This window comes from Salvelinus fontinalis, chromosome 7 (assembly GCF_029448725.1).
Source record: "Salvelinus fontinalis isolate EN_2023a chromosome 7, ASM2944872v1, whole genome shotgun sequence".
In the NCBI taxonomy this organism is placed as follows: domain Eukaryota; kingdom Metazoa; phylum Chordata; class Actinopteri; order Salmoniformes; family Salmonidae; genus Salvelinus; species Salvelinus fontinalis.
In genome coordinates, this window is record NC_074671.1 from 38,184,593 (window position 1) to 38,211,957 (window position 27,365).

General features: G+C 43.2%; 1 protein-coding gene across 4 annotated transcripts in view; it reads left to right on the forward strand.

The window, feature by feature from the left end:
* The window catches only part of LOC129859460 (cadherin-18-like), a 409,192-nt gene that overhangs the window by 315,178 nt on the left and 66,649 nt on the right, over positions 1-27,365 (forward strand). The gene's annotated exons all lie outside the window — the stretch shown is intronic.

A 27,365-nucleotide genomic window follows, 5' to 3' on the forward strand; every position in this document is an offset into this window, starting at 1 on the left:
ACCCCAGTCTGAGGTTCTTAGTGCTCTGGAGCAGGTTTTCATTAAGGATCTCTCTGTACTTTTCTCTGTTCATCTTTGCCTCGATCCTGACTAGTCTCCCAGTCCCTGCTGCTGAAAAACATCCCCACGGCATGATGCTGCCATCACTATGCTTCACCGTAGGGATGGTGCCAGGTTTCCTCCAGACGTGATGCTTGGCATCCAGGCCAAAGAGTTCAATCTTGCTTTCATCAGATGAGAGAATCTTGTTTCTCATGTTCTGAGAGTCTTAGATGCCTTTTGGCAAACTCCAAGCGGGCTGTCATGTGCCTTTTACTGAGGAGTGGCTTCCGTCTGGCCACTCTACCATAAAGGCCTGATTGGTGGAGTGCTGCAGAGATGGTTATCCTTCTGGAAGGTTCTCCCATCTCCACAGAGGAAGTCTAGAGCTCTTTCAGAGTGACCATCTCGTTATTGGTCTCCTCCCTGACCAATGCCCTTCTCCCCCGATTGCTCAGTTTGGCCGGGCGGCCATCTCAAGGAAGTCTTGGTGGTTCCAAACTCCTTCCGTTTAACAATGATGGAGGCCACTGTTCTTGGGGACCTTCGATGCTGCAGAAATGTTTTAGTACCCTTCCCCAGATCTGTGCCTCGACATAATCCTGTCTCGGAGCTCTACGGACAATTCCTGCGACCGCATGGTTTGGTTCTTGCTCTGACATGCACTGTCAACTGTGGGAACTAATATAGACAGGTGTGTGCCTTTCCAAATCATGTCCAATCAATTGAATTTACCACAGATGGACTCTAATCAATTTGTAGAAACTTCTCAAGTAAATAAGGTATATATGGTTTTTTATTTCTAAAAACCTGGTGTTACTTTTTAATTATGAGGCATTGTGTGTAGATTGCTGATAATTAAAAATATATATTTTAGAATAAAATATGGAGAAAGTCAAGGGGTCGGAATACTTTCCGAAGGCCCTGTATGTGTCAGGTAACATAATCTTTTCACATAGAAGACCTTGAGATGGTGTGCTGGGATTTCAACTGGCCTTATCCCTTGTCCCTGGCCTTGAGTCAAACATATGTACAATTTATATGATGGCATACAGTAAATGAATGAAATCAATGAAAGATGACAAGAAGACTAGTTCAGATGTATCTTCTGGGAAAGAGCCTATATGTCCCGACCAAACTAAGATCTCACCATTGCATAAATTCCCTTGTTACTGGGGGAATGGAAGCTTGTTGTGTTCAACAGGGAGGTGCAATTGAATGCAAATGTAATTGTTAAAACATTTCTAGCTTGTCTCTCAATGGGTGACAGGGTTGACGTGCTATGCTCGACCTGCTCAGTTTTCCGCCACAAATCACAAGAGTTCAGTTAAAATAGGGGGGCGCTATTTTCACTTTGTAAAAAATCGTGTACAAATTAAACTGCCTCGTGCTCTATTCTTACTCATACAATATGCATATTATTATTACTATTGGATACAAAACACTCAAGTTTCTAAAACCGTTTGAATTATATCTGTGAGTAAAACAGAACTCATTTTGCAGCAAACTTCCTGTCAGGAAGTGGAAAATCTGAAATCGAGGCTCTGTTCCAGGGCCTTCCTATTCATTTGCTTGAAATATATGGATATACATGCACTTCATACGCCTTCCACTAGATGTCAACAGGCAGTGGGAGGTGGAATGGGGTGTCTAGCTTGATCTGAGGTTGAACAAGAGCTCTTGGAATGACGTGACCCCAAATTTCCTTTGTCCAGCAAGGCGCAGGAAGGAACCCTGGATTGCCTTCTGAAAAGCTTTCGGTATAGACGGCTAATATCTCCGGCTTTGATTTTATTTGATACATGTGATAATATCATCGTAAAGTATGTTTATTCAATATAGTTTTATCAGATTATTGAATGTTTATCGGGAGTTTTGGCATTTTCCGTTCTCTGCGTTTGGTGAAGATGGACAACTTCGAGAAGAGAAGAGGAAATTCTGAACCAAACAACGATTTATTCTGGACAAAGGACTCCTTGTACAAGATTCTGATGGAAGCTCAGCAAAAATAGGAACCATTTATGATGTTATTTCGTATTTCTGTGGAAAATGTTTATTCCTATTTTCCGCCCTCATTGCGGGCGCTGTCTCGCTATAACGTAAGCTGTATGTCGTACTAAAGTTATTTTTAAAAATCTAACACAGCGGTTGCATTAAGAACTAGTGTATCTTTCATTTGCTGTACAACATGTATTTTTTAGTAAGGTTTATAATGAGTTATTTGGTCAGATTAGGTGTGTCAGAAATATATTCGGAGATTCTGGGAAAAAGTTGCTACGTTTTCACAATGTATAACCACGGATTTCAGCTCTAAATATGCACATTTTCGAACAAAACATAAGTGTATTGTACAACCTGATGTTATAGGACTGTCCTCTGATGAAGTTTGTCAAGGTTAGTGAATCATTTTATATATTTTGCTGTTTTTTTGTGATCGCTGCCTTTGCGATGAATGAATGCGGATGTGTGTTTTGGTATTGTGGTAAGCTAATATAATGCTATTTTGTGTTTTCGCTGTAAAACACTTAAAAAATCTGAAATATTAGGGCCTCCCGGGTGGCGCAGTGGTCTAGAGCACTGCATCGCAGTGCTAGCTGCGCCACCAGAGTCACTGGGTTCGCGCCCAGGCTCTGTCGCAGCCGGCCGCGACCGGGAGGTCCGTGGGGCGACGTACAATTGGCTTAGCGTCGTCCGGGTTAGGGAGGGTTTGGCCGGTAGGGATATCCTTGTCTCATCGCTCTCCAGCGACTCCTGTGGCGGGCCGGGCGCAGTGCACGCTAACCGAGGGTGCGGGTGCACGGTGTTTCCTCCGACACATTGGTGCGGCTGGCTTCCGGGTTGGAGGTGCGCTGTTTTAAGAAGCAGTGCGGCTTGGTTGGGTTGTGCTTCGGAGGACGCGTGGCTTTCGACCTTCGTCTCTCCCGAGCCCGTACGGGAGTTGTAGCGATGAGACAAGATAGTAATTACTAGCGATTGGATACCACGAAAATTGGGGGAGAAAAGGGGATAAAATGTAAAATATATAAATAAATTAAAAAAAAAATAATAATAATAATCTGAAATTTTGGCTGGATTCACAAGATGTTTATCTTTCATTTGCTGTACACCATGTATTTTTCATAAATGTTTTATGATGAGTATTTAGGTATTTCACGTTGCTCTCTGTAATTATTCTTGCTGCTTCGGTGCTATTTGTGATTGTAGCTGCAATGTAAAACTATGATTTATACCTGAAATATGCAGATTTTTCGAACAAAACATAGATTTATTGTATAACATGTTATAAGACTGTCATCTGATGAAGTTGTTTCTTGGTTAGTGACTAATTATATCTCTATTTGGTCGGTTTTGTAATAGCTACCTATGCGGTAGAAAAATTGTGAAAATATGCGGTTGAGTCTTTTGCTATTGTGGTTAGCTAATAGAAATGCATATTGTGTTTTCGCTGTAAACCATTTTAAAAATCGGAAATGGTGGCTGGATTCACAAGATGTTTATCTTTCATTTGCTGTATTGGACTTGTGATTTCATGAAAATTATATTTTATCCCTGTGGCGTTAGGCTAGGCTATGCTAGTCAGCTTTTTTGATGGGGGGGATCCCGGATCCGGGTTTGTGACTCGTGAGAAGTTTTAACAGGGTTGACCTTAAAATGTAACATGGATTCAGAGGTAGACGTAAAATGTAGCCCCCTAGAGTCGCTTGATGCGTCAATCCACAAATAAATCCCCACCAAAATAAGTATGTTTTTTTTGCACTGGATGCATCTCAATCCACTGCATCCACCAGTGTCACACTTCCTCAACTGCAGCGAAAGGTGGCAGAGCTAGAGCGGTGTTTGTCAGATCATGAGACATCCCAAAAATCTGTCTTCTCCATTTTGCTCTACAACCCCCACTAGTGTCAGGGGACTCAACTAAAGTCGGTCTGTTAATAATGTGTCAACTTCTGTTTGTAGTGTCCGAACCGTCTAGTCTACAAACTAATGTGGGAAGGGTAGATTCTCACGAACACAATGGTTTTCAAGTGTCACGAGACTCATCTGAATGTAACAGTACCGGTTTAAAAAAGCAAATGGAAGTATGAAGGTAGTTTTGTGCCTGCCAAAAAAAGGGTTAAATATGTGTAAAATATATACGTACAGTACAATTCAAAAGTTTGGACACACTTACTTATTCAAATCCTGTAGTAACCAAAAAAGTGTTCAACAAATCAAAATATATTTATATTTTAGATTCTTCAAAGTAGCCACCCTTTGCCTTGATGACAGCTTTGCACAATAAACCTTTTGACTGTCCTTTTTTCCAATGAGTTTCTATGGGCTTTAGTAGTAAAGGCCAAAATCAATATTTCATCAAATATTTTTGGTATATTTTTTGGAGATACCTAAATGGGTCCAAAAATTCAAATAGATAAATGATCCATAGTATGACCATATTAAAACAATTCCATGTCAGTTTAGCACTCCCCCCCACCACCTCCACCAATGTCTTAGACTCTAAAGAATTACTATGATATGTTATGTTTTGTATGGTTAGTATTCATTTCGTATGATATGTTACTAATTACAATTAATATGATACGTTACGAATTTAAGATAGTAAAATATGTTACAAATTTGCTAAACATCTGATATGTCACGAATTCCTTTTTGTTGTGTCTATCGTTAGCTAGATGGTTAACGTTAGCTAGGCTAGGGGTTATGGTTAGGGGTTAAGATTAGGGTTAAGGTTAAAGTTGAGAGTTAGGTTAAAGGGTTAAGGTTAGGGGAAGGGTTAGCTAACATGCAAAGTATTTGCAAAGTTTTTAATTAGCTAAAAAGCTAAAGTTGTCCGTGATGAGATTCGAACACACAAACTTTGGGTTGCTCGATGGTCATAATAAGCCTACCCATTCTTTCTTCAAGTTAGTGATCCGCTAGAGAAAAGTGAGACATCTCACTCATATTCACATAGAACCAAGGTTATGCAAGTAACCCTGTTTTATAATACTATTTGACTGCAGTTACAAGCCATGATATAACCCTTATATGATATCACAGAAAAGTCCATGGCATGTACGGCACAGTATAATGAGATATACTAGATGGTGTTGTGCCCTGGAAGCTTACACAGAAAGCTCTTAGAGAGAGAGTGTCTTACATCTGACCCAAATCCTTCAGCGGTATATACTGACAGGGTCCATCAAAGTGTTGCAGCAGCACAGAGACAGAGAGAGAGAGAGCGAGCGAGAGAGAGGACAACAACTGAACCTGTCACTGCTCTTCCCTCTAAAATCCACTGAGTCGTATCTATTGACTTTTCGAAACAGCAACACTAACTGCTTTTGGGCTAAATGAATGTACTGTATAGTTAATTTATCTTACCTTTCACATCTTCGGTGTTGAAAGGATTGTCCTGGTTTTTCATGGGACTAAATACGCTTTAAAAAGTTCACACAGCAAGCAAGCAGCCAAGTACAAGACAGAATGATCCAATATATATGCAACACTTGGGATCATTATGAGATGATACTAAGACGTTATAATGAGGTTGTATGTGCTTATGACAAATTGTAATTTAATCTTTATTGCTCTTGCTGTAGGCCAATGTAACAACAATTTAATAAACTCAACATCTCACAAAAATTAAAAGTATGTGTTAACTTCCTGTTGCAATCAGAATATCATGTGTGCTTTTTTATATTGCTGGCAGTTACACCTTAGCATCAGGTAGCAAATTAACAGAAAATGCATGTTTCTATGTTCCCAATTCATTTTTGCCAAAGGCACGTCCAGATTTTAACCTGCCTCATTCAAGTAGACCTGAAGTGCGTGTTTCCATGGTGATGCATCTGTCTGCAACATGCAGTGCCTTCATACAGTATTCAGAACCTTTTACTTTTCCCACATTTTGTTGTGTTACAGCCTGAATTTCAAATGTATTACATTTATATTTTTGGGCACTAGCCTAAACACGATACCCCATAATGTCCATACCCATAATGTCAAAGTCAGAAATTTGATTCAATGTGAACAACTAAACAAGTTGTTGTAAAAATATGCTAAACAAGTCACATAATAAGTTGCGCTGTGTACAATAATATGTTTAACATGATTTCTTAATGACTACCTTATCTCTGTACCCTAAACAATTATCTGCAAGGTTGAGCAGTGAATTTCAAACACAGGTTGAACCTCAAAGACCATCAAGGTTTTCCAATGCCTCACAAAGGGCACCTATTGGTAGATGGGTAAAATGCATATCCCATTGAGCATGGTGAAGTTATTAATTACCCTTTGGATGGTGTATCAATACACCCAATAACATACAGACTTCCTTCCTAACTCAGTTGCCGGAAAACTCTTTCAAGACTGTTGAAATAGCATTCCTTATGAAGCTGGTTTGAGCGAGTGTGCAAAGCTATCTTCAAGGCAAAGGGTGGCTACTTGAGGTAATACACTGCTCAAAAAAATAAAGGGAACAGTAAAATAACACATCCTAGATCTGAATGAATGAAATATTCTTATTAAATACTTTTTTTCTTTACATAGTTGAATGTGCTGACAACAAAATCACACAAAAATGATCAATGGAAATCAAATTTATCAACCCATGGAGGTCTGGATTTGGAGTCACACTCAAAATTAAAGTGGAAAACCACACTACAGGCTGATCCAACTTTGATGTAATGTCCTTAAAACATGTCAAAATGAGGCTCAGTAGTGTGTGTGGCCTCCACGTGCCTGTATGACCTCCCTACAATGCCTGTGCATGCTCCTGATGAGGTGGCGGATGGTCTCCTGAGGGATCTCCTCCCAGACCTGGACTAAAGCATCCGCAAACTCCTGGACAGTCTGTGGTATAACGTGGCGTTGGTGGATGGAGCGTGACATGATGTCCCAGATGTGCTCAATTGGATTCAGGTCTGGGGAACGGGCAGGCCAGTCCATAGCATCAATGCCTTCCTCTTGCAGGAACTGCTGACACACTCCAGCCACATGAGGTCTCGCATTGTCTTGCATTAGGAGGAACCCAGGGCCAACCGCACCAGCATATGGTCTCACAAGGGGTCTGAGGATCTCATCTCGGTACCTAATGGCAGTCAGGCTACCTCTGGCGAGCACATGGAGGGCTGTGAGGCCCCCCAAAGAAATACCAACCCCCACCATGACTGACCCACCGCCAAACCGGACATGCTGGAGGATGTTACAGGCAGCAGAACGTTCTCCACGGCGTCTCCAGACTCTGTCACGTCTGTCACATGTGCTCAATGTGAACCTGCTTTCATCTGTGAAGAGCACAGGGCGCCAGTGGCGAATTTGCCAATCTTGGTGTTCTCTGGCAAATGCCAAACGTCCTGCACGGTGTTGGGCTGTAAGCACAACCCCCATCTGTGGACGTCGGGCCCTCATACCACCCTCATGGAGTCTGTTTCTGACCGTTTGAGCAGACACATGCACATTTGTGGCCTGCTGGAGGTCATTTTGCAGGGCTGTGGCAGTGCTCCTCCTGCTCCTCCTTGCACAAAGGCGGAGGTAGCGGTCCTGCTGCTGGGTTGTTGCCCTCCTACGGCCTCCTTCACGTCTCCTGATGTACTGGCCTGTCTCCTGGTAGCGCCACCATGCTCTGGACACTACGCTGACAGACACAGCAAACCTTCTTGCCACAGCTCGCATTGATGTGCCATCCTGGATGAGCTGCACTACCTGAGCCACTTGTGTGGGTTGTAGACTCCGTCTCATGCTACCACTAGAGTGAAAGCACCGCCAGCATTCAGAAGTGACCAAAACATCAGCCAGGAAGCATAGGAAACGAAGTGGTCTGTGGTCACCACCTGCAGAACCACGCCTTTATTGGGGGTGGCTTGCTAATTGCCTATAATTTCCACCTGTTGTCTATTCCATTTGCACAACAGCATGTGACATTTATTGTCAATCAGTGTTGCTTCCTAAGTGGACAGTTTGATTTCACAGAAGTGTGATTGACTTGGAGTTACATTGTGTTGTTTAAGTGTTCCCTTTATTTTTTTGAGCAGTGTATATACACGTTATTAAAGTGACGATGCATAGATGACAAAAACAGAGAGTAGTAGCATTGTAAAAGAGGGGGAGGAAATGGCAATGCAAATAGTCTGGGTGGCCATTTGATTGAGGTTCAGGAGTCTTATGGCTTGGGGTTAGAAGCTGTTTAGATGCCTCTTGGACTAGACGCTCGGATACCACTTGACGTGCGGTAGCAGAGAGAACAGTCTATGACTAGGGTGGCTGGAGTCTTTGACAATTTTTAGGGCCTTTCTCTGACACCACCTGGTATAGAGGTCCTGGATGGCAGGAAGCTTGGCCCCAGTGATGTGTTGGGCCGTACGCACTACCTTCTCTAGTGCTTTGCGGTCAGAGGCTGAGCAATTGCCATAGCAGGCAGTGATGCAACCATTCAGGATGCTCTTGATGGTGCAGCTGTAGAACATTTTCAGGATCTGAAGACCCATGCCAAATCCTTTCAGTCTCCTGAGGGGGAATAGGTTTTGTCGACTGTCTTTGTGTGCACCATGTCTTTGTGTGGACCATGTTAGTTTGTTGGTGATGTGGACACCAAGGAACTTGAAGCTCTCAACATGCTCCACTACAGAACCGTCGATGAGAATGGGGGCATGCTAGGTCATCTTTTCCTTGTAGTCCACAATCATCTCCTTTGTCTTGATCACGTTGATGGAGAGGTTGTTGTCCTGGCACCACACGGCCAGGTCTCTGACCTCCCTATAGGCTGCCTCGTCGTTATCGGTTGATCAGGCCTACCACTGCTGTGTCATCAGCAAACGTAATGATGGTGATGGAGTCATGCCTGGCCGTGCAGTCAAGAGTGAACAGGGAGTACAGGAGGGGACGGAGCACACACCCCTGAGGGGCCCCTGTGTTGAAGATCAACATGGCGGATGTGTTGTTGCCTACCCTTACCACATGGGGGGCGGCCCATCAGGAAATCCAGGATACAGTTGCATAGAGTGGTGTTTAGTACCAGAGTCCTCAGCTTACTGATGAGCTTTGAGGGCACTATGGTGTTGAACGCTGAGCTGTAGTCAATTACTAGCATTCTAATATAGGTGTTCCCCTTGTCCAGATGGGAAAGGGCAGTGTGGAGTACAATAGAGATTGCATCATCAGTGGATCTGTTGGGGCGGTATGCAAATTGGAGTGGGTCTAGGGTTTCTGGGATAATGGTGTTGATGTGAGCCTCGATCAGCCTTTCAAAGCACTTCATGGCTACAGACATGAGTGCTACGGGTTGGTAGTCATTTAGGCAGGTGACCTTAGTGTTCTTGGGCTCAGGCACTATGGTGGTCTGCTTGAAACATGTTGGTATTACAGACTCGGACAGGGAGAGGTTGAAAATGTCAGTGAATACTTGCCAGTTGGTCAGCACATGCTCGGAGTACACGCCCTGGTATTCCGTCTGGCTCTGCTGTCTTTTGAATGTTGACCTGTTTAATTAAAGGTCTAACTCACATCGGCTGCGGAGAGCGTGATCACACAGTCTTCCGGAACAGTTGATGCTCTCATGCATGTTTCAGTATTATTTGCCTCGGAGCGCGCATAGAAGTAGTTTAGCTCATCTGGTAGGCTCGTGTCACTTGGCAGCTCTCGGCTGTGCTTCCCTTTGTAGTCTGTAATGGTTTGCAAGCCCTGCCACATCCAAAGAGTGTCAGAGCCGGTGTAGTACGATTCAATCTATGTCCTGTGTTGACGCTTTGCCTGTTTGATGGTTCGTCGGAGGGCATAGCGGGATTTCTTATAATCATTTGGGTTAGAGTCCTACTTCTTGAAAGCTGCAGCTCTAGCCTTTAGCTCGGTGCAGATGTTGCCTGTAATCCATGACTTCTGGTTGGGGTATGTACGTACATCACTGTGGGGACAACGTCATCGATGCACTTATTGATGAAGCCAATGACTGATGTGGTGTACTCCTCAATGCCATTGGAGGAATCTCAGATAATATTCCAGTCTGTGCTAGCAAAACAGTCCTGTGGTTTAGCATCTGCTTCATCTGACCACTTTTTTATTGATCGAGTCACTGGTGCTTCCTGCTTTAATTTTAGCTTGTAAGCAGGAATCAGGAGGATAGAATTATGGTTCTTCAAAAACCTTGTTTCTAATGATTTTTTACTGTCATTTTTGCAATGAATTAATGTGTTATTCAATGCTTTTCTCTAGAGTATAGTAGTAAAGACCAAATTCCATATTTCATCCCCAATTTATTTTTTATGTACCTAAAGGGGTCCTAAAATGTTTAATCAACATATTCTAAATTATCCATAGTTTGACATAGGTATGTCAGCTTAGTACCCCCCTAATTTATAAATTCCTTGTGATATTCATGAAATGTATTTGGATAACTATATTCAGTCTTACTGCTAAAACAAATGATGCAGGGAGTTGGTTTATCGTTTCAACTTTTATTTGCTGGCAAATAAACATGTTTTAATAAAACAGTATATTAGATTAGTCCATCAATATAGCAAATAAGTAGTCATGGCTTGTTTTCCAGACAGTTTTTTTTTTTTTTTTACCTTTATTTAACTAGGCAAGTCAGTTAAGAACAAATTCTTATTTTCAATGACGGCCTAGGAACAGTGGGTTAACTGCCTGTTCAGGGGCAGAACGACAGATTTGTACCTTGTCAGCTCGGGGATTTGAACTTGCAACCTTCCGGTTACTAGTCCAACGCTCTAACCACTAGGCTACCCTGCCGCCCCATTTACTCTGGAGACCGAGGTGAGTTTACACAGCAGTGTCCTGGCAGATAGGAACAATGTTGAGACAAGTCCAATGGCTCTGTTCAAAAAGGACAACCATATCTGCTCGAGTGATCATGAAATTGTCGAAACACAAAGGCCCCAATAATTGCTACAAAACATGACTCCATTCATTTTTAGATCAGACAGCAGGCTCAATCAAAAAATGACGTCACTGACGTCACACTCTCCCAGCACGAAAATGACAAAAATACAGCTATAATACATAATTATGTCTGAAAAACCCTCTCATCACCCATAATCATGAAGGGAAACACCTCAAATAGTGTATAAAGGTTAAGTTTCCCTTTAAGTTGAGGGAAAGTGGTATGAAACGTTACCACAAGGACTGGCGTGACACCAATAAAATATTAAACAATATCTTCGACAATCGTTTACGTTTGATAAAGAATATTGAGCTGCTATTCTCCTTGGAAAATGAGATGCAATCATTAGCCTTTAGCTTTTAAGAATTGTAACCTTAAATGGTATTTTAAATGTTATCTGCAAGGATGTGAAAGATGACGAGGGAGACTAGAAGGATAAAAAAAAAAGTTGATTGGTCTCACTTCCCTGAATAGATGGAGGAATAGATTATTCATAAATCAATTCACGAGAGAGAGAGATAGAGAGAAAGAGACTTTTGGTCTTTCTTGAATGAAAATTTCTCATTTCATTTATAAACTCACCACCCCCTCCTTAAAAATAAAACGCCAAAATACACTGCTCAAAAAAATAAAGGGAACACTTAAACAACACAATGTAACTCCAAGTCAATCACACTTCTGTGAAATCAAACTGTCCACTTAGGAAGCAACACTGATTGACAATAAATTTCACATGCTGCTGTGCAAATGGAATAGACAAAAGGTGGAAATTATAGGCAAATAGCAAGACACCCCCAAAAAAGGAGTGATTCTGCAGGTGGTGATCACAGACCACTTCTCAGTTCCTATGCTTCCTGGCTGATGTTTTGGTCACTTTTGAATGCTGGCGGTGCTCTCACTCTAGTGGTAGCATGAGACGGAGTCTACAACCCACACAAGTGGCTCAGGTAGTGCAGTTCATCCAGGATGGCACATCAATGCGAGCTGTGGCAAAAAGGTTTGCTGCGTCTGTCAGCGTAGTGTCCAGAGCATGGAGGCGCTACCAGGAGACAGGCCAGTACATCAGGAGACGTGGAGGAGGCCGTAGGAGGGCAACAACCCAGCAGCAGGACCGCTACCTCCCCCTTTGTGCAAGGAGGTGCACTGCCAGCGCCCTGCAAAATGACCTCCAGCAGGCCACAAATGTGCATGTGTCAGCATATGGTCTCACAAGGGGTTGCCGTACCAGGCGGTGATACAGCCCGACAGGATGCTCTCGATTGTGCATCTGTAGAAGTTTGTGAGTGCTTTTGGTGACAAGCCGAATTTCTTCAGCCTCCTGAGGTTGAAGAGGCGCTGCTGCGCCGTCTTCACAACACTGTCTGTGTGGGTGGACTAATTCAGTTTGTCCGTGATGTGTACACTGAGGAACTTAAAACTTTCCATCTTCTCCACTACTGTCTCGTCGATGTGGATAGGGGGGTGCTCCCTCTGTTGTTTCCTGAAGTCCACAATCATCTCCTTTGTTTTGTTGACGTTGAGTGTGAGGTTATTTTCCTGACACCACACTCCGAGGGCCCTCACCTCCTCCCTGTAGGCCGTCTCGTCGTTGTTGGTAATCAAGCCTCCTAATGTTCCTAACCTTAATGCAGAGGTTGTAGAGGGCTTTACCTCCCACCCATTCAAACTCACCCAGGCTCAGAGTGTTAAAATCTAACAAGTCCTCCAGACCCCCTTGCCAGTCCCAAGTCTCTGCCGTCACCCGCAGTGGCGGAAACATTGGTGGTCCCTCCACCTTTGGCCGCTCAAACACCCCTCCTTACCACACCCCCCTCAGACAGTGCCCCCTGGACTTCCTACAGGAATCTCTCCAGCAGCCTAAGAGACGTTATTCCTGTTTGTTATGCCAGGGCTTCCGGGGTTTTCCACCCCTTCTCTCCCAGCAATCACAGGTCACCCAGCCTTTGTAAACCCGCTGCCATCAGTTGCCTCTGCAGGGTGGCCAAATCAAAGAAGATGGAGCTGGGAGCATCCATCTCCTTGAGCATGGAGAACAAGTGCTTACAAGTGCTCCCTTTGCTTTAACCTGGAAAAAACTACCCAGGTCTCTGCGTAATTGTAACGATCGTCCTGGGAAGAATGAGACGAAGGCGCAGTGTTCTTTGAGTTCCACATAATTTTAATTACGAAGTGAAACTATGACACAACAAAACAATAAAGAATACGCCGACCGAACAGCTACGTCGTGCAACGTAGCGGCACACAAACAAAGAACGAGATCCCACAGAGAAAGAGGGAAAAGGGCAGCTTAAGTATGGTTCTCAATCAGAGACAACGATAGACAGCTGCCTCTGATTGAGAACCACACCCGACCAAACACATAGAAATAGACCACATAGAACCAAGACATAGACTGCCCACCCCAACTCACGCCCTGACCAAACCAAAATAGAGACATAAAAAGGATCTCTAAGGTCAGGGCGTGACAGTAATTCAGCTAAATTAGCCTGGAGGTCTACATTGCCTTGCCCCACCATCTCACTCATACAACGCTCTAGTTCCCCCAATACTCTCTTAGCTGTATACTGTTGACAGAAAAGCCAAATTTGGACTTTTCCCACATCCCACCATTGGCTCAGATACTCCTCGCTTTGCTGCCCCCACCTTTCCCAAAAGGTCTGGAAACCTGAGCAAAAAGTGGCATCTTGTAAGAGCTTTACATTTACATTCAAATCGGAGGGTCTGTTGTCCGGGCCTCTGGCAGTCTCTATGGGGGTGCCACAGGGTTCAATTCTTGGACCGACCCTCTTCTCTGTTTACATCAATGATGTCGCTCTTGCTGCTGGTGATTCTCTGATCCACCTCTACGCAGACGACACTATTCTGTATACTTCTGGCCCTTCTTTTGACACTGTGTTAACAACCCTCCAGGCGAGCTTCAATGCCATACAACTCTCCTTCCGTGGCCTCCAACTGCTCTTAAATACAAGTAAAACCAAATGCATGCTCTTCAACCGATCGCTGCCTGCTCCTGCCCGCCTGTCCAACATCACTACTTTGGACGGCTCTGACTTAGAATATGTGGACAACTACAAATACCTAGGTGTCTGGTTAGACTGTAAACTCTCCTTCCAGACCCACATCAAACATCTCCAATCCAAAGTCAAATCTAGAATTGGCTTCCTATTCCGCAACAAAGCATCCTTTACTCATGCTGCCAAACATACCCTTGTAAAACTGACCATCCTACCAATCCTCGACTTCGGTGATGTCATTTACAAAATAGCCTCCAAAACCCTACTCAATAAATTGGATGCAGTCTATCACAGTGCCATCCGTTTTGTCACCAAAGCCCCATATACTACCCACCACTGCGACCTGTACACTCTCGTTGGCTGGCCCTCGCTTCATACTCGTCGCCAAACCCACTGGTTCCAGGTCATCTACAAGACCCTGCTAGGTAAAGTCCCCCCTTATCTCAGCTCGCTGGTCACCATAGCAGCACCTACCTGTAGCACGCGCTCCAGCAGGTATATCTCTCTAGTCACCCCCAAAACCAATTCTTCCTTTGGACGCCTCTCCTTCCAGTTCTCTGCTGCCAATGTCTGGAACGAACTACAAAAATCTCTGAAACTGGAAACACCTATCTCCCTCACTAGCTTTAAGCACCAGCTGTCAGAGCAGCTCATAGATTACTGCACCTGTACATAACCCATCTACAATTTAGCCCAAACAACTACCTCTTTACCTACTGTATTTATTTATTAATTTATTTTGCTCCTTTGCACCCCATTATTTCTGTCTCTACTTTGCACTTTCTTCCAATGCAAACCAACCATTCCAGTGTTTTTTAGTTTTTATTTTACTTGCTGTGTTGTACTCACTTCGCCTCCATGGCCTTTTTATATTTTATTTATTTATACATATATCTGTTTGCCTTCACCTCCCTTATCTCACCTCACTTGCTCACATTGTATATAGACTTATTTTTTTTTCACTGTATTATTGACTATATGTTTGTTTTTACTCCATGTGTAACTATGTGTTGTTGTATGTGTCGAACTGCTTTGCTTTATCTTGGCCAGGTCGCAATTGTAAATGAGAACGTGTTCTCAATTTGCCTACCTGGTTAAATAAAGGTTAAATAAATAAAATAAATAAAAAACATTAAACTTCCAATAGGATGCCTGCCGGGCCCTGGTGAAATAGACAGCTGAGCCATGGTTATGTGGTGATCCGAAAACCCCAACAGGAGAATGGTAGCGCCCAACACCCTATTGCTCTGATTCCTGGACATGTAAAAACGATCAAGTCGGGCTGCATTCACCCTAGCCCCAAAAACCTTCACCCATGTCTACTGTCTTGTGTTGAGATGTTTAGTTTTCCAAACATCCACTAGGTCGAGCTGTTTAATGATGTCTCTTAACACTCCCACTGACACTGAATGAGGCTCTTCCCCATTTCTGTCTTTCGTAAAATCTATTGTACAGTTCCAGTCCACGCCGACCACCAGCGTCTCCTCAGGCACTACCTGTGAGAGTTCCTGTCTAAGACACCCAAATAAACCCCCCCTCTCTCTCCCTGTGTTAGGCACATAAACATTTATAAAGACAAAACCTATGTTGTTAATTTCTGCTTTTACAACAAGCATCCTACCCCTACACACCTCCTTTGAGGAGCAAATCTTTAGACAGACCGACCCAGTACAAAAAGGACTGTCACCCCTGCACTAAAATTTGTCCCCTCGCTCAACACACTTGCCCCTCTCCACCAGAGCTCCCAATCAACTTCATTCACCACATCACTATGTGTCTCCTGCAGAAACAACACCTGGATTGTTGGTGGTTTTACATATTCACCCAACACACTCCTCTTTCCCGCATCTCTGGAGCCATTTATATGGAGCGATCCTACCCCAAGAGTCTCCATAAGAAGTGGGAGAAAAGCCAGCAAAGAAAGAGACCAATAGCAAAGCTCAAAAAGCCCCAGTGCCAGAAAGAAACTATACCTAGAAACAGTGTTTGAAGGTAGACCCGTATGCACTGTTGCGACCCACTTCCTCAACCTAAACCGTTTCCTGGGTGAGAGGACACCATGCCCCTCATTTTCATAGCATGTTGTACTGATCTTACAAACTTTCTCAGATCAGAAAAAGCCTCAATATTAACTATTTTTCCCACTTGGTCTCATTCAGGAACCTTGTCAGTTCCCCCAACGTATACTTTGACCCATCTGCTTGACTGGCTGTCAGCTCTGGACCCATTGAAGAGAAGTCTGTAAAAAACCATCATCATCCTGTTCCTCAGACTCACTTTCCTCCTCATCTCCATCTCCCCTCCTGACCACCTGCCCTTCCTCTCTGGTCAGGGCTTCCCCCCCAGCACCAGGCAAAGGTTCCATGGTGCCTATGACCACACTAGCCTCTCACCTCCCACCTCCTTTCTTCTCCACCTTTTTCCTTTTCTGCTTGACACCCCCCCAGTCTCTTACACTTCCCCACTATACTCTCCTCATCCACTAGCATAACCTGACTAGACAAAGCCTCATCTACACCACCCTCCATAGCATGACTAGGTCCAGCCTCATCTACACCATCATCCATAGCATGACTAGGCCCAGCCTCAGCAACCCCACCATCTCTAGCCTGACTAGACCCAGCCTCCGCTATACCACTATTTATAGCTTGACTAGACCCAGCCTCTGCTACACCACCATCCATAGCATGACTAGACCCAGCCTCAGCTACCCCACCATCTCTAGCCTGACTATGCCCAGTCTCATCTGCACCACCATCTCAGGCATGACTAGGCCCAACCTACTCTACACCACCATCCCTGGCATGACTAGGCCAAGCCTCATCTACACCACCATCCATAGCATGACTAGGCCTAGCCTCAGCTACCCCACCATCTCTAGCCTGACTAGACCCAGCCTCCGCTATACCACTATCCATAGCATGACTAGACCCATCCTCTGCTACACCACCATCCATAGCATGACTAGACTCAGCCTCCGCTACACCACCATCCATAGCATGACTAGACCCAGCCTTCGCTACACCACCATCCATTGCATGACTAGACCCAGCCTCAGCTACCCCACCATCTCAGGCATGACTAGGCCCAGCCTCATCTACACCACCATCCATAGGATGACTAGACCCAGCCTCCGCTACGCCACCATCCATAGCATGACTAGACCCAGCCTCCGCTACACCACCATCCATAGCATGACTAGGCCCAGCCTCATCTACACCACCATCTCAGGCATGACTAGGCCCAGCCTCATCTACACCACCATCCTTGGCTTGACTAGGCCCAGCTTCTGCTCTCTGCATCTCATTGCCCCCTGCACGTTGACCTCCATTTCCCCCACTGGCGCGTGTGCCCTCACCATGTCAATGGCCTTTATGTGGGCAAGCAAAACTCTTACGCCCCAAATCTCCAAACTCAAAACACCGTAGACTGTCTGTGCTGGCAAACCCTTCGTAGTGCCCCTCCCCAAAAAATGCACATTTAGCTGTTGCTCTTTGTTATTCAGAAACATAAACACTTGCCTCCGGAACGAAACAACGTGCTTAACGGCATCTGCCTGAAAACCTGCTGACAGTACACGAAACACGCTAGCAAACTTACCAAAACGACTCAGCTCTTTCCTGATTTGATCATCCATAATAAATGGAGGCAAATTTGCAACTACTACCCTTGTCGAAGGGATAGAAAGAGGCGAAATTGGCACCAACACACCCCTTACAAATATTCCACTAGCACTTAGCATACCAACCAAATGTGCTCTTTTCATGAACACAACCACAGCTTTGTTCATTCTAGAAGCGGAATGTATAAATTCAGCTCATACCTGTTCACCGACTGCAAGCAGAACCTCCTCCACTTTAACTCTATTCTCAGGAACACGCCTGAATCCATGCCGCATCGACAGCGTTTCCTCCGCGCTAGGTTGAGAAGCCATTGCGCACACCACACCATCCAAACCCCAGGAAACTAACTCTGTCCTTCCAACCTAACTTTGAAAAGATCTGTGGATACCGCAAAAACAAATAGTGCATTAAGCCTCCACCATAGAAAATAATATTGAAAGAAAAGACCAAGGACAGAATAAACTAATTTAGTTAGGACAGAGGCCTCCACACAACACTCAAACTCCCCAAAACTCCCAGGATGCACTGCGAGAGAGAGAGACGGAATGTGTGCTATTTACCCACAGGTTGGCATTTATTTGGATGACTCATGTACTGGATGCAGCTCTGCAGAGTGGTTACGATAAAAAAATCTGTTTTTAAACCTAACCTTAACCGAATCTTAACCACACAGGTAACCTTAATGCCTAACCATAACCTTAAATGAAGACCAAAAAGGTTATTTTTGATTTCATACATTTTAACATTATAGCCCATTTTGACTTTGCAGCTGGCCCATCTAGCGGAAATCACAAAATTCTGCTTCAGGGGCAAGATTCATGACAATAAACGTTAACCTGCTTTTTACCCTCCTCTCTTCCTCTGGTCAATGTTGACTTTATTATCCAGCAGGACAATAGAATTGTTGTGTGTGGCTCTGAGATGATTGTGGTCATTAGGCTAACAGATCAATTCCAAAAGAATAACAAACACTGGGGCTACAATAATCATTAATTAACAGGTCACGGTACAGTAGCTATCAGTAAAGCGCAATTTCATTTTGACACACAATAATTGTTTGGAGACAGCCAGAGATTGAAGGCTCCCATAAACATCAACCTCATTTCTAGGTTACAGCCACAAGCTGTATTCCAAGTTCCCTCACAATCAACATCCATTCAAAATGAGCATCTCTCTCCCTCTCTCTCTTTATCTCATCCCCCTTCGCTTTCGTTCCCTCTCTCAGTGTGTCACTGCATATTTCATTATTAATGATGAGCAGCAACATTCTTTGCAGGCAAGGAGTCTTTTCATGTGAACCATCCACGACTCCCATAAGACATTGCATGATAGACAATGTTTTTGTACACTGAGGTCACATTGTAGATGAAAAGCTTGTGAAAAGTACTATGACAGTACACATAGTAGGGAAAAACATAGGCTGACGTGTACAAAAGTAGGCCAACCGTTACTATGTCAATCAATAAACATGTAAATGGATTCACTTGATTAGCACAGTGAGTGAGTTTCCAACAGCTCTAAATCCAAGCTGGCTCTTTTTTTTAGCTTTGGATGTTTTAGCAACAGAAAAATTACATAATTTATCTTTTTTAATAGCCGGGTCATATCTCTCGTCTTCACCCTTCACTAGTGAGTGTCTATCACTTTTCCCTGGGCGCTAACCAAGACGTGTTGCCTGTTCACTGGCTAATTCCCAAATGACCATGCACCATAGAGATACATAAGGACTAGGGTACCATTTGGGATGCAGCCTGAATCTCTGAGTCTGATGGTGACCCTCCCACCTGCCCTCCTGCCCTCCGGCCCCCTCGGCATTTTAAGTAGGCTAATTTCTCTGGTGATCTGGGATTTGTGAGTTTTTCGACTCAATTGAAGAAGATGACACAGATTGGGTTGTTTTCACAGAGCATGGATTAGGTTACACTTCCTGTTGGATCCAATTAAACACTGTCACTTTGTCACTCAGTCAATCGTCGCCTGTCGTACAGTGCGTTCGTAAATTATTCAGACTCATCCCCTTTTTCCACAGTTTGTTACATTACAGCCGTATTCTAATCAATCTACACACAATAACCCATAATGACAAAGCAAAAACAGGTTTTCAGAAATAATAGCAAATGTATTAAAAATTTAAAACAAATACCTTATTTACATAAGTATTCAGACGCTTCGCTAAGAGACTCGAAATTGAGCTCAGGTGCATCCTGTTCCAATTCATCATCCTTCAGATGTTTCTACAACTTGATTGGAGTCCACCTGTGGTACATTCTATTGATTGGACATGATTTGGAAAAGCATACACCTGTCTATATAAGGTCCCATAGTTGACAGTGCATGTCGGAACAAAAACCAAGCCATGAGGTCGAAGGAATTGTCCGTAGAGCTCAGAGACAGGATTGTGTCAAGGCAAAGATCTGGGGAAGGGTACCAAAACATTTCTGCTGCATTGAAGGTCCCCAAGAAGACAGTGGCCTCCATCATTCTTAAATGGAAGAAGTGTGGAACCACCAAGACTCTTCCTAGAGCTGGCCGCCTGGCCAAACTGAGCAATCGGGGGAGAAGGCCTTGGTCAGGGAGATGACCAAGAACCAGATGGTCACTCTGACAGAGCTTCAGAGTTCCTCTGTGGAGATGGGAGAACATTCCAGAAGGACAACCAACTCTGCAGCACTCTACCAATCAGGCCTTTATTGTAGAGTGGTCAGACGGAAGCCACAGTAAAAGGCACATGACAGCCCGCTTGGAGTTTGCCAAAAGGCACCTAAAGGACTCTCAGACCATGAGAAACAAGATTCTCTTTTCTGATGAAACCAAGATTGAACTCTTTGGCCGGAATGCCAAGCATCACGTCCGGAGGACACCTGGCACCATCCTTACGGTGAAGCATTGTGTTGGTAGCATCATGCTGTGGGGTTGTTTTTCAGCAGCAGGGACTGGGAGACTAGTCAGGATCAAGGGAAAGATGAATGGAGCATAGTACAGAGAGATCCTTGATGAAAACCTGCTCCAGAGTGTTTAGGACCTCAGACTGGGGCGAAGGTTCACTTTCCATCAGGACAATGACCCTAAGTACACTGTCAAGACAACACAGGAGTGGCTTCGGAACAAGTCTCTGAATGTCCGCCTTGAGTGGCCCAACCAGACCCCGGACTTGAACCCTAATCTAACATCTCTGGAGAGACCTAATAATAGCTGTGCAGCTACGCTCCCCATCCAACCTGACAGAGCTGGAGATGATCTGCAGAGAAGAATGGCAGAAATTCAGATGTGCCTAGGGGCATACACAAGAAGACTCGAGGGTGTAATTGCTGCCAAAGGTGCTTCAACAAAGTACTGAGTAAAGGGTCTGAATACTTATTTAAGCGTTATATTTCAGTATTTGTTATTTTTACCCCAGTTTTGGTTCCTGTGTTTGCTTTGCCATTATGGGGTGTTGTCTGTAGATTGATGAGGGGGAAAAACTATTTAACCCTCCTGTTGTGTTTGTTCCATGTTAAAAACCTGTCTAGGACTGGGGTGCCGCTAGCGGCACTCCTCCCACATTCCACTGAAAAGGCAGAGCGCGAAATTCAAAAAAATATATTTTTTAAAATATTTAACAAGTCCAATACAGCTAATGAAAGACACAGATCGTGTGAATCCAGCCAACATGTCCGATTTTTAAAATGTTTTACAGGGAAGACACAATATGTAAATCTATTAGCTAAATACCTTAGCATAAGACACCATCTTTTCTTTGTCCACCAACACCAGTAGCTATCACCAATTCGGCTAAACTAAGATATTGATAGCCACTAACCAAGAAAAAACCTCATCAGATGACAGTCTGATAACATATTTATGGTATAGGATAGGTTTTGTTAGAAAAATGTGCATATTTCAGGTAGATATCATAGTTTACAATTGCACCCACCGTCACAAATGGACTAGAATAAATACATAGAGCAACGTGTTAACCTAATTACTAATCATCAAAAATTTCGTAAAAATACACAGCATACACTAATCGAAAGACACAGATCCTGTGAATACAGACAATATTTCAGATTTTCTAAGTGTCTTACAGCGAAAACACAATAAATCGTTATATTAGCATACCACATGTGCAAACATTACCAGAGCATAGATTCTAGCCAAAGAGAGCGATAACGTCAACATTGCCAAAAAATATTAATTTTTTCACTAACCTTCTCAGAATTCTTCAGATGACACTCCTGTAACATCATATTACAACATACATATACAGTTTGTTCGAAAATGTGCATATTTAGCCACCAAAATCATGGTTAGACAATGACAAAAGTTGCCCAGCTGGTCAGACAATGTCGTGCGCCATATTAGACAGTGATCTAGTCGTATACATAAATACTCATAAACGTGACTAAAAAATATAGGGTGGACAGCGATTGATAGACAATTTAATTCTTAATACAATCGGTGATTTACATTTTTTAAATTATCCTTACTTTTCAATACAGTTTGCGCCAAGCGAAGCTACGTCAAACAAAATGGCGTCATAAGCGATTAACATTTTTCGACAGAAACACGATTTATCATAATAAATTGTTCTTACTTTGAGCTGTTCTTCCATCAGAATCTTGGGCAAAGAATCCTTTTTTGGGTCTAATCGTCTTTTGGTCGAAAGCTGTCCTCTTGCCATGTGGAAATGCCCATTGCGTTCGGCATGAACTGGAAACGTGCCCAGAGATTCACAGTGTCTCAGAAATAAATGTCCCAAAATCGCACTAAACGGATATAAATTGCTATAAAACGGTTTAAATTAACTACCTTATGATGTTTTTAACTCCTATAACGAGTAAAAACATGACCGGAGAAATATTACTGGCTACACTAATGCTTGGAAAAAGAGCAGGTCGGTGTCCACCACGCGCGTCCGGCGCAGCTGGAAAAGAGTTCCTACCTACACTTTTTTTTGTTTTATAGTGGCTGTGATTGCGCAATCCACACCATTCAAAGCGTCATCACGTAAAGGCATCCAGGGGAAGACGTAAGCAGTGTCTGTATCCTCATAGCATTCACAGTGGCCTTTAAACTGACTCCAGATCAGGGGCCAAAATGTGTGAAATCTGACTCCATGTCAGGGAAATTGCTGTAGAATGAGTTCTGTTCCACTCAGAGACAAAATTTCAACGGCTATAGAAACTAGAGACTGTTTTCTATCCAATAATAATAATAATTTGCATATTGTACGAGCAAGAATTGAGTAGGAAGCCGTTTAAAAATTACACGATTTCCAGAAAAAGTGACAACAGCACCCCCTAGCCTAAAGAGGTTATTAATTAATTCTGTGTTCCCGATCCAAAATGATCGACCCACTAGAGTGGATTATAAATCCATAATAATACATATATTATGACGTAATATTGTGTTAGATCTTTTTAGCAACTTAAATTATTGTGAACATTACAAGTTTTGAACTTCAATTTGCTATTTATGGCCTGTAGGCCTAATTGGCCTGAGCTCATACAGGACTCTCTCCTCCTCACCAGTGTCATGATCAAATATATGATCAAGGGCCTCACATACAGTATGTCGTTTGGTCATTGTGAGCCACAGAATGAAATGTGAGCAAGGGCTCAAAAAAGCTACAAGAATAGTTCTATATATTATTGAAACAATGTTGTGATTGTTTGTGAGAATGCCAGCAGGTGTGGTTCCTGTGTTGGAAGATTTTATTGGGGAAAGGTTCCCAAGGGGGTTGCCATGGAAGCCAAGAAGGGGAGTGAGGTGTGTGTGTGTGGTGTGTGTGTGTGTGTGTGTGTGTGTGTGTGTGTGTGTGTGTGTGTGTGTGTGTGTGTGTGTGTGTGTGTGTGTGTGTGTGTGTGTGTGTGTGTGTGTGTGTGTGTGTGTGTGTGCTCAAACACACACACACACACAAACAGGGAACACCACAGGTGTACAAAAGTGAAATAAAACACCCAAAATGTAATGAAAATCATCAAAATGTTATTGTGTGTGTTTAGATGCCCTGTGTGGACAAAGTCATGGAACCTTATGACAATCAAATTAAATTAAATACCTTTTTCAGAGAGAAAATCGGTACAATTTGTCCGGAGCACAGAAGGAGGGTTAATCCATTTTAGAATATTGCTGTAATGTAACAAAATGTGGAAAAAGGGTATGCATTGTATATCAGTCAAGTACTTTACCTTGTAGTTAACGATGACATGTCTAACCCTCAATACTAGACGTGTATTGCTGAGTAAATATCAAGAAAATATGTGTTATTCACAAATGCACGATAACACGTTTAAACAAAAGAGGATTGTTAATTAAATCTCTGTATCTGACTATCCTTTATGTAGTGTCTTTATATTTTGGTTTAAAGCAAGTGTGAAGGCATGTGGGTAGATGCATAACAAAAAAAACTGAGGGGGGCAGAGACCGTCCTAGAGACATTAACGACACTCAGGTGTGTCCTATTTACTCATTATGATTTCCCTGTTAACTTCTTGCCGCACGGATCCCTTTAGCGCAGGGGTGTCAAAGTCAAATGGACGGAGGGCCAAATAAAAAATTTAGCTACAAGCCGAGGGCCGGACTGTTCGAATGTTCATTGAAATTTTTTTAAATGACGCATATAGTCTAGTGAACCTAATTGAACCTACTGAAAACCTAACAAATATATTCCAATATGATCAGATAAATAAAGCAATATTTTCTTATGGCTCTGTCAGTAATCTTTAATTTTCAACAGACACAAAAGACAAATTTCCTTTATATAAAAATCCCCATAACATGAACATTAAATGAAAGAAACCGGTATTCAAGGCACCATCAGTAGCCTATATTTTCTATTTTAGCAAAAGTGGGCTAAATTTACTTCAAAGAAAAAAACAATAATAGCAATTTTCTATCATCCACTCAACTGAAATATTTTTAAAATATAATTGGATTGAAATACAATAAAATAAAGTGCAAAAATCTATTAATCAAAAACAACACTTTGTTTAAGGAGAAGTAACATGCAGTGAAAACAAATATTAAACTTTAACTTTTAAACTTGAACTGAGTAAAAACTCTAAATATGTGATTGCACAGTAATGTTCACTTGTTTGAGGTTGAGGGTGATACTTGGTGGTGTCCCATCTTTTCCACAAGTTCATCAATGTTCGGGGTAAGGCTCTGAGCTGAGGAAATCCTCAGAATTGAGTGGAGGTGTTCAGCAGTAAGTCGACTTCTGTGTGATGTTTTGTTCAGGTTCATCAAAGAAAACAGTTGTTCACACAGGTATGTGCTGCCAAACATAGACAACGTTTGAGCAGCCTGGATGCGCAGCTGGGGCATTGTGTCGGGGAGGAAACGGGCGAACTCCGCAGCACCCACTGCCGCATATTTTGCCCTCAGTGCATCATTGCATTGGAGGTCAATCAACTCCATTTGGAGGTTTGGTGGTGAGCTTTCCACGTCAACAGCAAATGGGTTACCGAGCAGTTCCAACCTGCTTTTTTGTGCTTCAAAGTCAGCAAATCGGCGTCGAAAGTCAGCGGCAAGCATACCTATTTTATCAGCCAACTGTGCGCTCGGGAACGCACTGGTAGAGAGCTTCTCTTTCATGGTCTGGCAGCTGGGAAAGTGGCTCAAATTTTCTTTCCGCATCTGCGTCTCCCACAGAGTCAGTTTGGTTTTAAATGCCTTCACTGTACTGTACATATCAGAGATGACATGATCCCGACCCTGCAGCTGCAAGTTCATTGCATTCAGATGACTCGTAATGTCACACAGAAAAGCCATTTCACACAGAAACATTTCGTCTCGGAGTTGTGTTGTGTCTTTCCCTTTGCTGTCCAAGAACAGACAAATCTCCTCACGAAGCTCGAAACATCTTTGAAGCACCTTTCCCTGGCTTAGCCATCGCACCTCTGTGTGATAAGTCAAATCACCATGCTCCGTTTCTAACTCCGTCAGAAATGCCTTGAACTGGCGGTGATTCAAACCTTTGGCTCTGATAAAGTTAACTGTGCGCGTGATGATGCTCATTACATGCTCCATTTTCAAGGCTTTACCGCACAACGCTTCCTGGTGTATGATACAATGATAAGCTGTCAGCTCACCTGTCGCGTTTTCCTCTTGCATCTTTTCCCGTATCTTCGCCACCAGTCCGCTCCTGTGTCCACACATCGCAGGTGCTCCGTCGGTTGTCAAACCCACGAGTTTTTCCCAAGGCAGCTCCATCTCATTTACACATCTTGACACCTCTTCATACAAATCATGCCCCGTAGTTGTGCCATGCATAGGACGTAAAGCCAAAAACTCCTCTGTCACGCTTAGGCTGGAGTCCACTCCGCGGATGAAAATTGACAACTGGGCAATGTCAGAAATGTCGGTGCTCTCATCCACAGCCAAGGAATATGGAATGAAATCTTTTCCCTTTTTCACAAGCTGCTCTTTTAGATTGATGGACAACTGGTCTACTCTCTCGGCAATGGTGTTTCTGCTCAGACTCACATTTAAAAAGAGTTGCCTTTTTTCTGGGCAAACTTCGTCACAAACTTTAATCATGCAGTTTTTGATGAAATCCCCCTCCGTAAATGGCCGGGCTGATTTAGCGATCTCTTCTGCCAAAATAAAACTGGCCTTGACAGCAGCCTGGCCTTGTGATTTGGCTTTTTTGAACAGAGCCTGTCGAGATTTGAGGCCTCGTTTTAATTCCTCTGCCTTTTGTAGCCTTTGTTCCATGTCCATATTCTTGTTTTTGTCCGCGTGTTTCGTTTCATAATGTCGTCTCAGATTATACTCTTTCAGTACCGCCACACTTTCTCCACACAGAAGACACACAGGTTTTCCAGCTACCTCCGTGAACATATACTCCGACTCCCACCTTGTTTGAAACCCCCGGTTCTCAGTGTCCACCTTCCGTTTTGCCATTTTTGATGGGTATCTGAAAGTTAATTTTACTGTGATGCTGACGACTGCTGTGCCAATAAATATTGAAATGAAGCAGCCTACTGCTCGGTGCGTCACCGTTGCATTGTGGGAAATGTAGTATTGGTGCGTGTAAAAGATCTGCGGGCTGCCGGCTTGCTGCGGTCTGCGGGCCGGTTCTAATAATAAATCAAGATCATCCCAGGGGCCGTAAAAAACCTTCTCGCGGGGCCTTGACTCTGACATATGTGCTTTAGCGGGATCATTTTCATAAACAACCGCTGAATTGCAGAGCGCCAAATTAAAAGAAAAGACAGAAAATATTTATAATCATGAAATCACAAGTGAAATGTATCAAAACACAGCTTAGCTTGTTGTTAATCCACCTATCGTGTCAGATTTTGAAAATATGCTTTACAGTGAAAGCAATCCAAGCGTTTGTGAGTTTATCAATCACTAGACAAAACAGTAAGAACAGCTAGCCTCAAATTAGCTTGGTCAAGAAAGTCAGAAAAGCAATCAAATGAATCGCTTACCATTGATAATCTTCGGATGTTTGCACTCACGAGACTCCCAGTTACACAATAAATGTTCTATTTGTTTGATAAAGATTAGTTTTATAACCAAAAACCGCCATTTGGTTTGTGCGTTATGTTCAGAAAACCACAGGCTCGTTCCGGTCCTGAAAGGCAGACAAAAATTCCAAAAAGTATCCGTAATGTTCATAGAAACATGTCAAACGTTTTTTATAATCAACCCTCAGGTTGTTTTTAACATACATAATCAACAATATTTCAACCGGACGATAACCTATTCAATACTACAGACAAAGAAATGAAACTATGTCTAAAGCCTGGTCACAGCATGAAGAAGCCATTGGAAAAGGAATCTGGTTGATACCCCTTTAAATGGAGGAGGGGCAGGCAA